Source organism: Pristiophorus japonicus, chromosome 12 (genome assembly GCF_044704955.1).
Source record: "Pristiophorus japonicus isolate sPriJap1 chromosome 12, sPriJap1.hap1, whole genome shotgun sequence".
Lineage (NCBI taxonomy): Eukaryota > Metazoa > Chordata > Chondrichthyes > Pristiophoridae > Pristiophorus > Pristiophorus japonicus.
The window spans coordinates 115,622,947-115,635,806 of NC_091988.1; the positions used below are offsets into that span (position 1 = coordinate 115,622,947).

General features: G+C 56.5%; 1 protein-coding gene across 1 annotated transcript in view; it reads left to right on the forward strand.

The window, feature by feature from the left end:
• The window catches only part of LOC139277436 (transcriptional repressor CTCF-like), a 551,966-nt gene that overhangs the window by 187,843 nt on the left and 351,263 nt on the right, over positions 1–12,860 (forward strand). The window lies entirely within an intron of this gene.

The window sequence follows — 12,860 nt, forward strand, 5'->3', positions numbered from 1 at the left end:
CGCCCAGTCTCTCCGATACTCTCGCCCAGTCTCTCCGATACTCTCGCCCAGTCTCTCCGATACTTTCCCCCAGTCTCTCCGATACTCTCCCCCAGTCTCACTGATACTCTCCCCCAGTCTCTCTGATACTCTCCCTTGTCTCTCCAATACTCTCCCCCAGTCTCTCCGATACTCTCCCCCAGTCTCTCCGATACTCTCCCCCAGTCTCTCCGATACTCTCCCTCCAGTCTCTCCGATACCCTTCCCCAGTCTCTCCGATACCCTTCCCCAGTCTCTCCGATACTCTCCCCCAGTCTCTCCGATACTCTCCCTCCAGTCTCTCCGATACCCTTCCCCAGTCTCGCTGATACCCTTCCCCAGTCTCTCCGATACTCTCACTTGTCTCTCCGATACTCTCCCCCAGTCTCTCCGATACTCTCCCCCAGTCTCTCCGATACTCTCCCCCAGTCTCTCCGATACTCTCCCCCAGTCTCTCCGATACTCTCACCCAGTCTCTCTGATACTCTCCCCGTGTCTCTCTGATACTCTCCCCGTGTCTCTCTGATACTCTCCCCGTGTCTCTCTGATACTCTCGCCGTGTCTCTCCAATACACTCCCCCAGTCTCTCCGATACTCTTCCCCCGGTGTCTCTCCGATACTCTCCCCCCAGTCTCTCTGATACTCTCACTCAGTCTCTCCGATACTCTTCCTGTGCCTCTCTGATACTTTCCCCGTGTCTCTCTGATACTCTCCCCCCAGTCACTCCGATACTCTCGCCCAGTCTCTCCGATACTCTCGCCCAGTCTCTCCGATACTCTCGCCCAGTCTCTCCGATACTCTCGCCCAGTCTCTCCGATACTCTCGCCCAGTCTCTCCGATACTCTCGCCCAGTCTCTCCGATACTCTCCCCCAGTCTCACTGATACTCTCCCCCAGTCTCTCTGATACTCTCCCTTGTCTCTCCAATACTCTCCCCCAGTCTCTCCGATACTCTCCCCCAGTCTCTCCGATACTCTCCCCCAGTCTCTCCGATACTCTCCCTCCAGTCTCTCCGATACCCTTCCCCAGTCTCTCCGATACCCTTCCCCAGTCTCTCCGATACCCTTCCCCAGACTCTCCGATACCCTTCCCCAGTCTCTCCGATACCCTTCCCCAGTCTCTCCGATACTCTCCCCCAGTCTCTCCGATACTCTCCCCCCAGTCTCTCCGATACTCTCCCGTGTCTCTCCGATACTCTCCCCGTGTCTCTCCGATACTCTCTCCCAGTCTCTCCGATACTCTCCCCGTGTCTCTCCGATACTCTCTAACAGTCTCTCCGATAATCTCCCCATATCTCTCCGATACTCACCCCAGTCTCTCCGATACTCACCCACAGTCTCTCAGATACTCTCGCCCAGTCTCTCTGATACTCTCCCCCAGTCTCTCCGATACTCACCCCAGTCTCTCCGATACTCACCCCAGTCTCTCCGACACTCTCCCACAGTCTCCCCGATACTCTCCCTCAGTCTCCCCGATACTCTCCCCCAGTCTCTCTGATACTCTCCCTTGTCTCTCCTATATTCTCCCCCAGTCTCTCCGATACTCTCCCTCCAGTCTCTCTGATATCCTTCCCCAGTCTCTCTGATACCCTTCCCCAGTCTCTCTGATACCCTTCCCCAGTCTCTCCGATACCCTTCCCCAGTCTCTCCGATACCCTTCCCCAGTCTCTCCGATACCCTTCCCCAGTCTCTCCGATACCCTTCCCCAGTCTCTCCGATACTCTCCCCCAGTCTCTCCGATACTCTCCCCCCAGTCTCTCCGATACCATTCCCCAGTCTCGTTGATACCCTTCCCCAGTCTCTCCGATACCCTTCCCCAGTCTCTCTGATACCCTTCCCCAGTCTCTCCGATACTCTCCCCCCAGTCTCTCTGATACTCTCCCCGTGTCTCTCTGATACTCTCCCCGTGTCTCTCTGATACTCTCACCGTGTCTCTGTGATACTCTCACCGTGCCTCTCCAATACTCTCCCCCAGTCTCTCCGGTACTCTTCCCCCCGTGTCTCTCCGATACTCTCCCCCAGTCTCTCCGATACTCTCCCCCCAGTCTCTCCGATACTCTCGCCCAGTCTCTCCGATACTCTCGCCCAGTCTCTCCGATACTCTCCCCCAGTCTCTCCGATACTCTCCCCCAGTCTCTCCGATACTCTCCCTTGTCTCTCCGATACTCTCCCCCCGTGTCTCTCTGATACTCTCCCCCCCCGTGTCTCTCTGTTACTCCTCCCCCTCAGTCTCTCCGATACTCTCCCCGTGTCTCTCTGATACTCTCCGCCCGTCTCTCCGATACTCTCTCCCCGTGTCTCTCTGATACTCTCCCCGTGTCTCTCTGATACGCTCCCCCACTCTCTCCGATACTCTCCCCGTGTCTCTCTGATACTCTCCCCGAGTCTCTCTGATACTCTCGCCGTGTCTCTCCGATACTGTCCCCCAGTCTCTCCGATACTCTTCCCCCCGTGTCTCTCCGATACTCTCCCCCCAGTCTCTCTGATACTCTCCCTCAGTCTCTCCGATACTCTCCCCGTGTCTCTTTGATACTTTCCCCGTGTCACTCCGATACTCTCGCCCCGGTCTCTCCGATACTCTCCCCCAATCTCTCCGATACTCTCGCCCAGTCTCTCCGATACTCTCCCCCAGTCTCTCCGATACTCTCCCCCAGTCTCCGATACTCTCCCCGTGTCTTTCCGATACTCTCCCCCAGTCTCTCTGATACTCTCCCTCAGTCTCTCCGATATTCTCCCCCAGTCTCTCTGATACTCTCCCTCAGTCTCTCCGATACTCTTCCCGTGACTCTCCGATACTCTCCCCCAGTTTCTGTGATACTCTCCCTGAGTCTCTCCGATACTCTCCCCGTGTCTTTCCGATACTCTCCCCCAGTCTCTCCGATATTCTCCCAGTGTCTCTCCGATACTCTCCCCCAGTCTCTCCGATACTCTCCCCCAGTGTCTCCGATACTCTCCCCGTGTCTCTCCGATACTCTCCCCCCAGTCTCTCTGATACTCTCCCTCAGTCTCTCCGATACTCTTCCCGTGTCTCTCTGATACTTGCCCCGTGTCTCTCTGATACTCTCCCCCCAGTCTCTCCGATACTCTCGCCCAGTCTCTCCGATACTCTCCCTTGTCTCTCCGATACTCTCCCCCAGTCTCTCCGATACTCTCCCCCAGTCTCTCCGATACTCTCCCCGAGTCTCTCCGATACTCTCCCTCCAGTCTCTCCGCTACTCTCCCCCAGTCTCTCCGATATTCTCCCCGTATCTCTCCGATACTCTTCCCCAGTCTCTCCGATACCCTTCCCCAGTCTCTCCGATACACTTCCCCAGTCTCTCCAATACTCTCCCCCCAGTCTCTCCGATACTCTCCCGTGTCTCTCCGATACTCTCCCCGTGTCTCTCCGATACTCTCTCCCAGTCTCTCCGATACTCTCCCCGTGTCTCTCCGATACTCTCTCCCAGTCTCTCCGATAATCTCCCCATGTCTCTCCGATACTCACCCCAGTCTCTCCGATACTCACCCACAGTCTCTCTGATACTCTCGCCCAGTCTCTCTGATACTCTCCCCCAGTCTCTCCGATACTCACCCCAGTCTCTCCGATACTCTCCCACAGTCTCCCCGATACTCTCCCCCAGTCTCTCTGATACTCTCCCTTGTCTCTCCTATATTCTCCCCCAGTCTCTCCGATACTCTCCCTCCAGTCTCTCTGATACCCTTCCCCAGTCTCTCTGATACCCTTCCCCAGTCTCTCCGATACCCTTCCCCAGTCTCTCCGATACCCTTCCCCAGTCTCTCCGATACCCTTCCCCAGTCTCTCCGATACCCTTCCCCAGTCTCTCCGATACTCTCCCCCAGTCTCTCCGATACTCTCCCCCCAGTCTCTCCGATACCATTCCCCAGTCTCGCTGATACCCTTCCCCAGTCTCTCCGATACCCTTCCCCAGTCTCTCCGATACCCTTCCCCAGTCTCTCTGATACCCTTCCCCAGTCTCTCCGATACCCTTCCCCAGTCTCTCCGATACCCTTCCCCAGTCTCTCCGATACCCTTCCCCAGTCTCTCCGATACCCTTCCCCAGTCTCTCCGATACCCTTCCCCAGTCTCTCCGATACTCTCCCCCCAGTCTCTCCGATACTCTCCCGTGTCTCTCCGATACTCTCCCCGTGTCTCTCCGATACTCTCTCCCAGTCTCTCCGATACTCTCCCCGTGTCTCTCCGATACTCTCTCCCAGGCTCTCCGATACTCTCTCCCAGTCTCTCCGATAATCTCCCCATGTCTCTCCGATACTCACCCCAGTCTCTCCGATACTCGCCCACAGTCTCCCCGATACTCTCGCCCAGTCTCTCCGATACTCTCCACCAGTCTCTCCGATACTCACCCCAGTCTCTCCGATACTCTCCCACAGTCTCCCCGATACTCTCCCCCAGTCTCTCTGATACTCTCCCTTGTCTCTCCTATATTCTCCCCCAGTCTCTCCGATACTCTCCCTCCAGTCTCTCCGATACCCTTCCCCAGTCTCTTCGATACCCTTCCCCAGTCTCTCCGATACCCTTCCCCAGTCTCTCCGATACCCTTCCCCAGTCTCTCCGATACCCTTCCCCAGTCTCTCCGATACCCTTCCCCAGTCTCTCCGATACCCTTCCCCAGTCTCTCCGATACCCTTCCCCAGTCTCTCCGATACCCTTCCCCAGTCTCTCCGATACCCTTCCCCAGTCTCTCCGATACTCTCCCCCAGTCTCTCCGATACTCTCCCTCCAGTCTCTCCGATACCCTTCCCCAGTCTCTCCGATACCCTTCCCCAGTCTCTCCGATACCCTTCCCCAGTCTCTCCGATACCCTTCCCCAGTCTCTCCGATACTCTCCCCCAGTCTCTCCGATACTCTCCCCCCAGTCTCTCTGATACTCTCCCCGTGCCTCTCTGATACTCTCCCTTGTCTCTACGATACTCTCCCCCAAGTCTCTCCGATACTCTCCCCCAGTCTCTCCGATATTCTCCCCGTATCTCTCCGATACTCTTCCGCAGTCTCTCCGATACTCTCCCCCAGTCTCTCCGATACTCTCACTTGTCTCTCCGATACTCTCCCCCAGTCTCTCCGATACTCTCCCCCAGTCTCTCCGATACTCTCCCCCAGTCTCTCCGATACTCTCCCCCAGTCTCTCCGATACTCTCACCCAGTCTCTCTGATACTCTCCCCATGTCTCTCTGATACTCTCCCCGTGTCTCTCTGATACTCTCCCCGTGTCTCTCTGATACTCTCCCCGTGTCTCTCTGATACTCTCCCCGTGTCTCTCTGATACTCTCGCCGTGTCTCTCCAATACACTCCGCCAGTCTCTCCGATACTCTTCCCCCGGTGTCTCTCCGATACTCTCCCCCCAGTCTCTCTGATACTCTCACTCAGGCTCTCCGATACTCTCCCCCAGTCTCTCCGATACTCTCCCCCCAGTCTCTCCGATACTCTCCCGTGTCTCTCCGATACTCTCCCCGTGTCTCTCCGATACTCTCTCCCAGTCTCTCCGATACTCTCCCCGTGTCTCTCCGATACTCTCTCCCAGTCTCTCCGATAATCTCCCCATGTCTCTCCGATACTCACCCCAGTCTCTCCGATACTCACCCACAGTCTCTCTGATACTCTCGCCCAGTCTCTCTGATACTCTCCCCCAGTCTCTCCGATACTCACCCCAGTCTCTCCGATACTCTCCCACAGTCTCCCCGATACTCTCCCCCAGTCTCTCTGATACTCTCCCTTGTCTCTCCTATATTCTCCCCCAGTCTCTCCGATACTCTCCCTCCAGTCTCTCTGATACCCTTCCCCAGTCTCTCTGATACCCTTCCCCAGTCTCTCCGATACCCTTCCCCAGTCTCTCCGATACCCTTCCCCAGTCTCTCCGATACCCTTCCCCAGTCTCTCCGATACTCTCCCCCAGTCTCTCCGATACTCTCCCCCCAGTCTCTCCGATACCATTCCCCAGTCTCGCTGATACCTTTCCCCAGTCTCTCCGATACCCTTCCCCAGTCTCTCTGATACCCTTCCCCAGTCTCTCCGATACTCTCCCCCCAGTCTCTCTGATACTCTCCCCGTGTCTCTCTGATACTCTCCCCGTGTCTCTCTGATACTCTCCCCGTGTCTCTCTGATACTCTCCCCGTGTCTCTCTGATACTCTCCCCGTGTCTCTCTGATACTCTCACCGTGTCTCTCTGATGCTCTCACCGTGCCTCTCCAATTCTCTCCCCCAGTCTCTCCGATACTCTTCCCCCCGTGTCTCTCCGATACTCTCCCCCAGTCTCTCCGATACTCTCCCCCCAGTCTCTCCGATACTCTCGCCCAGTCTCTCCGATACTCTCGCCCAGTCTCTCCGATACTCTCCCCCAGTCTCTCCGATACTCTCCCCCAGTCTCTCCGATACTCTCCCTTGTCTCTCCGATACTCTCCCCCCGTGTCTCTCTGATACTCTCCCCCCCGTGTCTCTCTGTTACTCCTCCCCCTCAGTCTCTCCGATACTCTCCCCGTGCCTCTCCAATTCTCTCCCCCAGTCTCTCCGATACTCTTCCCCCCGTGTCTCTCCGATACTCTCCCCCAGTCTCTCCGATACTCTCCCCCAGTCTCTCCGATACTCTCCCCGTGTCTTTCCGATACTCTCCCCCAGTCTCTCTGATACTCTCCCTCAGTCTCTCCGATACTCTTCCCCCCGTGTCTCTCCGATACTCTCCCCTCAGTCTCTCTGATACTCTCCCTCAGTCTCTCCGATACTCTCCCCGTGTCTCTTTGATACTTTCCCCGTGTCACTCCGATACTCTCGCCCCGGTCTCTCCGATACTCTCCCCCAATCTCTCCGATACTCTCGCCCAGTCTCTCCGATATTCTCCCCGTGTCTCTCCGACACTCTCCCCCAGTCTCTCCGATACTCTCCCCGTGTCTTTGTGATACTCTACCAGTGTCTCTCTGATACTCTCCCCGTGCCTCTCTGATACTCTCCCCGTGTCTCTCTGATACTCTCACCGTTTCTCTCCAATACTCTCCCCCAGTCTCTCCGATACTCTTCCCCCCGTGTCTCTCCGATACTCTCCCCCCAGTGTCTCTGATACTCTCCCTCAGTCTCTCCGATACTCTTCCCGTGCCTCTCTGATACTTTACCCGTGTCTCTCTGATACTCTCCCCCCAGTCTCTCCGATACTCTCGCCCAGTCTCTCCGATACTCTCCCCCAGTATCTCCGATACTCTCCCTTGTCTCTCCGATACTCTCCCCCAGTCTCTCCGATATTCTCCCCGTGTCTCTCTGATACTCTCCCCCAGTCTCTCCGATACTCTCCCCCAGTCTCTCCGATACTCTCCCTTGTCTCTCCGATACTCTCCCCCAGTCTCTCCGATGCTCTCCCCCAGTCTCTCCGATACTCTCCCTTGTCTGTCCGATACTCTCCCTCCAGTCTCTCCGATACTCTCCCCCAGTCTCTCCGATACTCTCCAGTGTCTCTCCGATTCTCTCCCCAGTCTCTCTGATACTCTCCCCCAGTCTCTCTGATACTCTCCCTTGTCTCTCCGATACTCTCCCTCCAGTCTCTCCGATACTCTCCCTCCAGTCTCTCCGATACTCTCCCCCAGTCTCACCGATACTCTCCCCCAGTCTCTCCGATACTCTCCCCCAAGTCTCTCCGATACTCTCCCCCAGTCTCTCCGATATTCTCCCCGTATCTCTCCGATACTCTTCCGCAGTCTCTCGGATATTCTCCCCCACACTCTCCGATACTCTCACTTGTCTCTCCGATACTCTCCCCCAGTCTCTCCGATACTCTCCCCCAGTCTCTCCGATACTCTCCCCCAGTCTCTCCGATACTCTCCCCCAGTCTCTCCGATACTCTCCCCCAGTCTCTCCGATACTCTCCCCCAGTCTCTCCGATACTCTCCCCCAGTCTCTCCGATACTCTCACACAGTCTCTCCGATACTCTCCCCGTGTCTCTCTGATACTCTACCCGTGTCTCTCTGATACTCTCCCCGTGTCTCTCTGATACTCTCCCCGTGTCTCTCTGATACTCTCCCCGTGTCTCTCTGATACTCTCGCCGTGTCTCTCCAATACACTCCCCCAGTCGCTCCGATACTCTTCCCCCGGTGTCTCTCCGATACTCTCCCCCCAGTCTCTCTGATACTCTCACTCAGGCTCTCCGATACTCTTCCCGTGCCACTCTGATACTTTCCCCGTGTCTCTCTGATACTCTCCCCCCAGTCTCTCCGATACTCTCATCCAGTCTCTCCGATACTCTCGCCCAGTCTCTCCGATACTCTCGCCCAGTCTCTCCGATACTCTCCCCCAGTCTCTCCGATACTCTCCCCCAGTCTCTCCGATACTCTCCCCGTGTCTCTCTGATACTCTCCCCGTGTCTCTCTGATACTCTCCCCGTGTCTCTCTGATACTCTCGCCGTGTCTCTCCAATACACTCCCCCAGTCGCTCCGATACTCTTCCCCCGGTGTCTCTCCGATACTCTCCCCCCAGTCTCTCTGATACTCTCACTCAGGCTCTCCGATACTCTTCCCGTGCCACTCTGATACTTTCCCCGTGTCTCTCTGATACTCTCCCCCCAGTCTCTCCGATACTCTCATCCAGTCTCTCCGATACTCTCGCCCAGTCTCTCCGATACTCTCGCCCAGTCTCTCCGATACTCTCCCCCAGTCTCTCCGATACTCTCCCCCAGTCTCTCCGATACTCTCCCTTGTCTCTCCGATACTCTCCCTCCAGTCTCTCCGATACTCTCCCCCAGTCTCTCCGATATTCTCCCCGTATCTCTCCGATACTCTTCCGCAGTCTCTCCGATACTCTCCCCCAGACTCTCCGATACTCTCACTTGTCTCTCCGATACTCTCCCCCAGTCTCTCCGCTACTCTCCCCCGGTCTCTCCGATACTCTCCCTCCAGTCTCTCCGATACTCTCACTTGTCTCTCCGATACTCTCCCCCAGTCTCTCCGATACTCTCCCCCAGTCTCTCCGATACTCTCCCCCAGTCTCTCCGATACTCATACTTGTCTCTCCGATACTCTCCCCCAGTCTCTCCGATACTCTCCCCCAGTCTCTCCGATACTCTCCCCCAGTCTCTCCGATACTCTCACCCAGTCTCTCCGATACTCTCCCCGTGTCTCTCTGATACTCTCCCCCCAGTCTCTCCGATACTCTCGCCCAGTCTCGCCGATACTCTCGCCCAGTCTCTCCGATACTCTTTACCAGTCTCTCCGATACTCTCCCCCAGTCTCTCCGATACTCTCCCCCCAGTCTCTCCGAAACTCTCGCCCAGTCTCTCTGATACTCTCCCCGTGTCTCTCTGATACTCTCCCCGTGTCTCTCTGACACTCTTCCCCCCGTGTCTCTCCGATACTCTCCCCCCAGTCTCTCTGATACTCTCACTCAGTCTCTCCGATACTCTTCCCGTGCCTCTCTGATACTTTCCCCGTGTCTCTCTGATACTCTTCCCCCAGTCTCTCCGATACTCTTCCCCCAGTCTCTCCGATACTCTCCCCCCAGTCTCTCCGAAACTCTCGCCCAGTCTCTCCGATACTCTCACCCAGTCTCTCCGATACTCTCCCCGTGTCTCTCTGATACTCTACCCGTGTCTCTCTGATACTCTCCCCGTGTCTCTCTGATACTCTCCCCGTGTCTCTCTGATACTCTCCCCGTGTCTCTCTGATACTCTCGCCGTGTCTCTCCAATACACTCCCCCAGTCTCTCCGATACTCTCACTCAGTCTCTCCGATACTCTTCCCGTGCCTCTCTGATACTTTCCCCGTGTCTCTCTGATACTCTCCCCCCAGTCTCTCCGATACTCTCGCCCAGTCTCTCCGATATTCTCCCTCCAGTCTCTCCGATACCCTTCCCCAGTCTCGCTGATACCCTTCCCCAGTCTCTCCGATACCCTTCCCCAGTCTCTGCGATACTCTCCCCCAGTCTCTCCGATACTCTCCCCCCAGTCTCTCTGATACTCTCCCCGTGCCTCTCTGATACTCTCCCTTGTCTCTACGATACTCTCCCCCAAGTCTCTCCGATACTCTCCCCCAGTCTCTCCGATATTCTCCCCGTATCTCTCCGATACTCTTCCGCAGTCTCTCCGATACTCTCCCCCAGTCTCTCCGATACTCTCACTTGTCTCTCCGATACTCTCACCCAGTCTCTCCGATACTCTCCCCGTGGTCTCTCCGATACTCTCACTTGTCTCTCCGATACTCTCACCCAGTCTCTCCGATACTCTCCCCGTGTCTCTCTGATACTCTCCCCGTGTCTCTCTGATACTCTCCCCGTGTCTCTCTGATACTCTCGCCGTGTCTCTCCAATACACTCCCCCAGTCTCTCCGATACTCTTCCCCCGGTGTCTCTCCGATACTCTCCCCCCAGTCTCTCTGATACTCTCACTCAGTCTCTCCGATACTCTCCCCGTGCCTCTCTGATACTTTCCCCGTGTCTCTCTGATACTCTTCCCCCCAGTCTCTCCGATACTCTCGCCCAGTCTCTCCGATACTCTCGCCCAGTCTCTCCGATACTCTCGCCCAGTCTCTCCGATACTCTCGCCCAGTCTCTCCGATACTCTCGCCCAGTCTCACCGATACTCTCCCCCAGTCTCACTGATACTCTCCCCCAGTCTCTCTGATACTCTCCCTTGTCTCTCCAATACTCTCCCCCAGTCTCTCCGATACTCTCCCCCAGTCTCTCCGATACTCTCCCCCAGTCTCTCCGATACTCTCCCTCCAGTCTCTCCGATACCCTTCCCCAGTCTCTCCGATACCCTTCCCCAGTCTCTCCGATACCCTTCCCCAGTCTCTCCGATACCCTTTCCCAGTCTCTGCGATACTCTCCCCCAGTCTCTCTGATACTCTCCCTTGTCTCTACGATACTCTCCCCCAAGTCTCTCCGATACTCTCCCCCAGTCTCTCCGATATTCTCCCCGTATCTCTCCGATACTCTCCGCAGTCTCTCCGATACTCTCCCCGTGTCTCTCCAATACACTCCCCCAGTCTCTCCGATACTCTCCCCCAGTCTCTCCGATACTCTCACTTGTCTCTCCGATACTCTCCCCGTGTCTCTCTGATACTCTCCCCGTGTCTCTCTGATACTCTCCCCGTGTCTCTCCAATACACTCCCCCAGTCTCTCCGATACTCTTCCCCCGGTGTCTCTCCGATACTCTCCCCCCAGTCTCTCTGATACTCTCACTCAGTCTCTCCGATACTCTTCCCGTGCCTCTCTGATACTTTCCCCGTGTCTCTCTGATACTCTCCCCCCAGTCTCTCCGATACTCTCGCCCAGTCTCTCCGATACTCTCGCCCAGTCTCTCCGATACTCTCCCCCAGTCTCTCCGATACTCTCCCCCAGTCTCTCCGATACTCTCCCCCCAGGCTCTCCGATACTCTCGCCCAGTCTCTCCGATACTCTCCCCCAGTCTCTCAGATACTCTCCCCCAGTCTCTCCGATACTCTTCCCCCCGTGTCTCTCCGATACTCTCCCCCCAGTCTCTCTGATACTCTCCGTCAGTCTCTCCGATACTCTTCCCGTGTCTCTCTGATACTTTCCCCGTGTCTCTCTGATACTCTCCCCCCAGTCTATCCGATACTCTCTCCCAGTCTCTCCGATACTCTTACCCAGTCTCTCCGATATTCTCCCTGTGTCTCTCCGACACTCTCCCCCAGTCTCTCCGACACTCTCCCCCAGTCTCTCCGATACTCTCCCTTGTCTCTCCGATACTCTCCCCCAGTCTCTCCGATACTCTCCCCCAGTCTCTCCGATACTCTCCCCCAGTCTCTCCGATACTCTCCCCCAGTCTCTCCGATACTCTCCCCCAGTCTCTCCGATACTCTCCCTTGTCTCTCCGATACTCTCCCTGCAGTCTCTCCGATACTCTCCCCCAGTCTCTCCGATACTCTCCCCCAGTCTCACTGATACTCTCCCCCAGTCTCTCTGATACTCTCCCTTGTCTCTCCAATACTCTCCCCCAGTCTCTCCGATACTCTCCCCCAGTCTCTCCGATACTCTCCCTCCAGTCTCTCCGACACCCTTCCCCAGTCTCTCCGATACCCTTCCCCAGTCTCTCTGATACTCTCCGTCAGTCTCTCCGATACTCTTCCCGTGTCTCTCTGATACTTTCCCCTTGTCTCTCCGATACTCTCCCCCAGTCTCTCCGATACTCTCCCCCAGTCTCTCCGATACTCTCCCCCAGTCTCTCCGATACTCTCCCTTGTCTCTCCGATACTCTCCCCCAGTCTCTCCGATACTCTCCCCCAGTCTCTCCGATACTCTCCCTTGTCTCTCCGATACTCTCCCTGCAGTCTCTCCGATACTCTCCCCCAGTCTCTCCGATACTCTCCCGTGTCTCTCCGATACTCTCCCCCAGTCTCACTGATACTCTCCCCCAGTCTCTCTGATACTCTCTCCCAGTCTCTCCGATACTCTTACCCAGTCTCTCCGATATTCTCCCCGTGTCTCTCCGATACTCTCCCCCAGTCTCTCCGATACTCTCCCCCAGTCTCTCCGATATTCTCCCCATGTCTCTCCGACACTCTCCCCCAGTCTCTCCGACACTCTCCCCCAGTCTCTCCGATACTCTCCCTTGTCTCTCCGATACTCTCCCCCAGTCTCTCCGATACTCTCCCCCAGTCTCTCCGATACTCTCCCCCAGTCTCTCCGATACTCTCCCTTGTCTCTCCGATACTCTCCCCCAGTCTCTCCGATACTCTCCCCCAGTCTCTCCGATACTCTCCCTTGTCTCTCCGATACTCTCCCTCCAGTCTCTCCGATACCCTTCCCCAGTCTCTCCGATACCCTTCCCCAGTCTCTCCGATACCCTTCCCCAGTCTCTCCGATACTCTCCCCCCAGTCTCTCCGATACTCTCC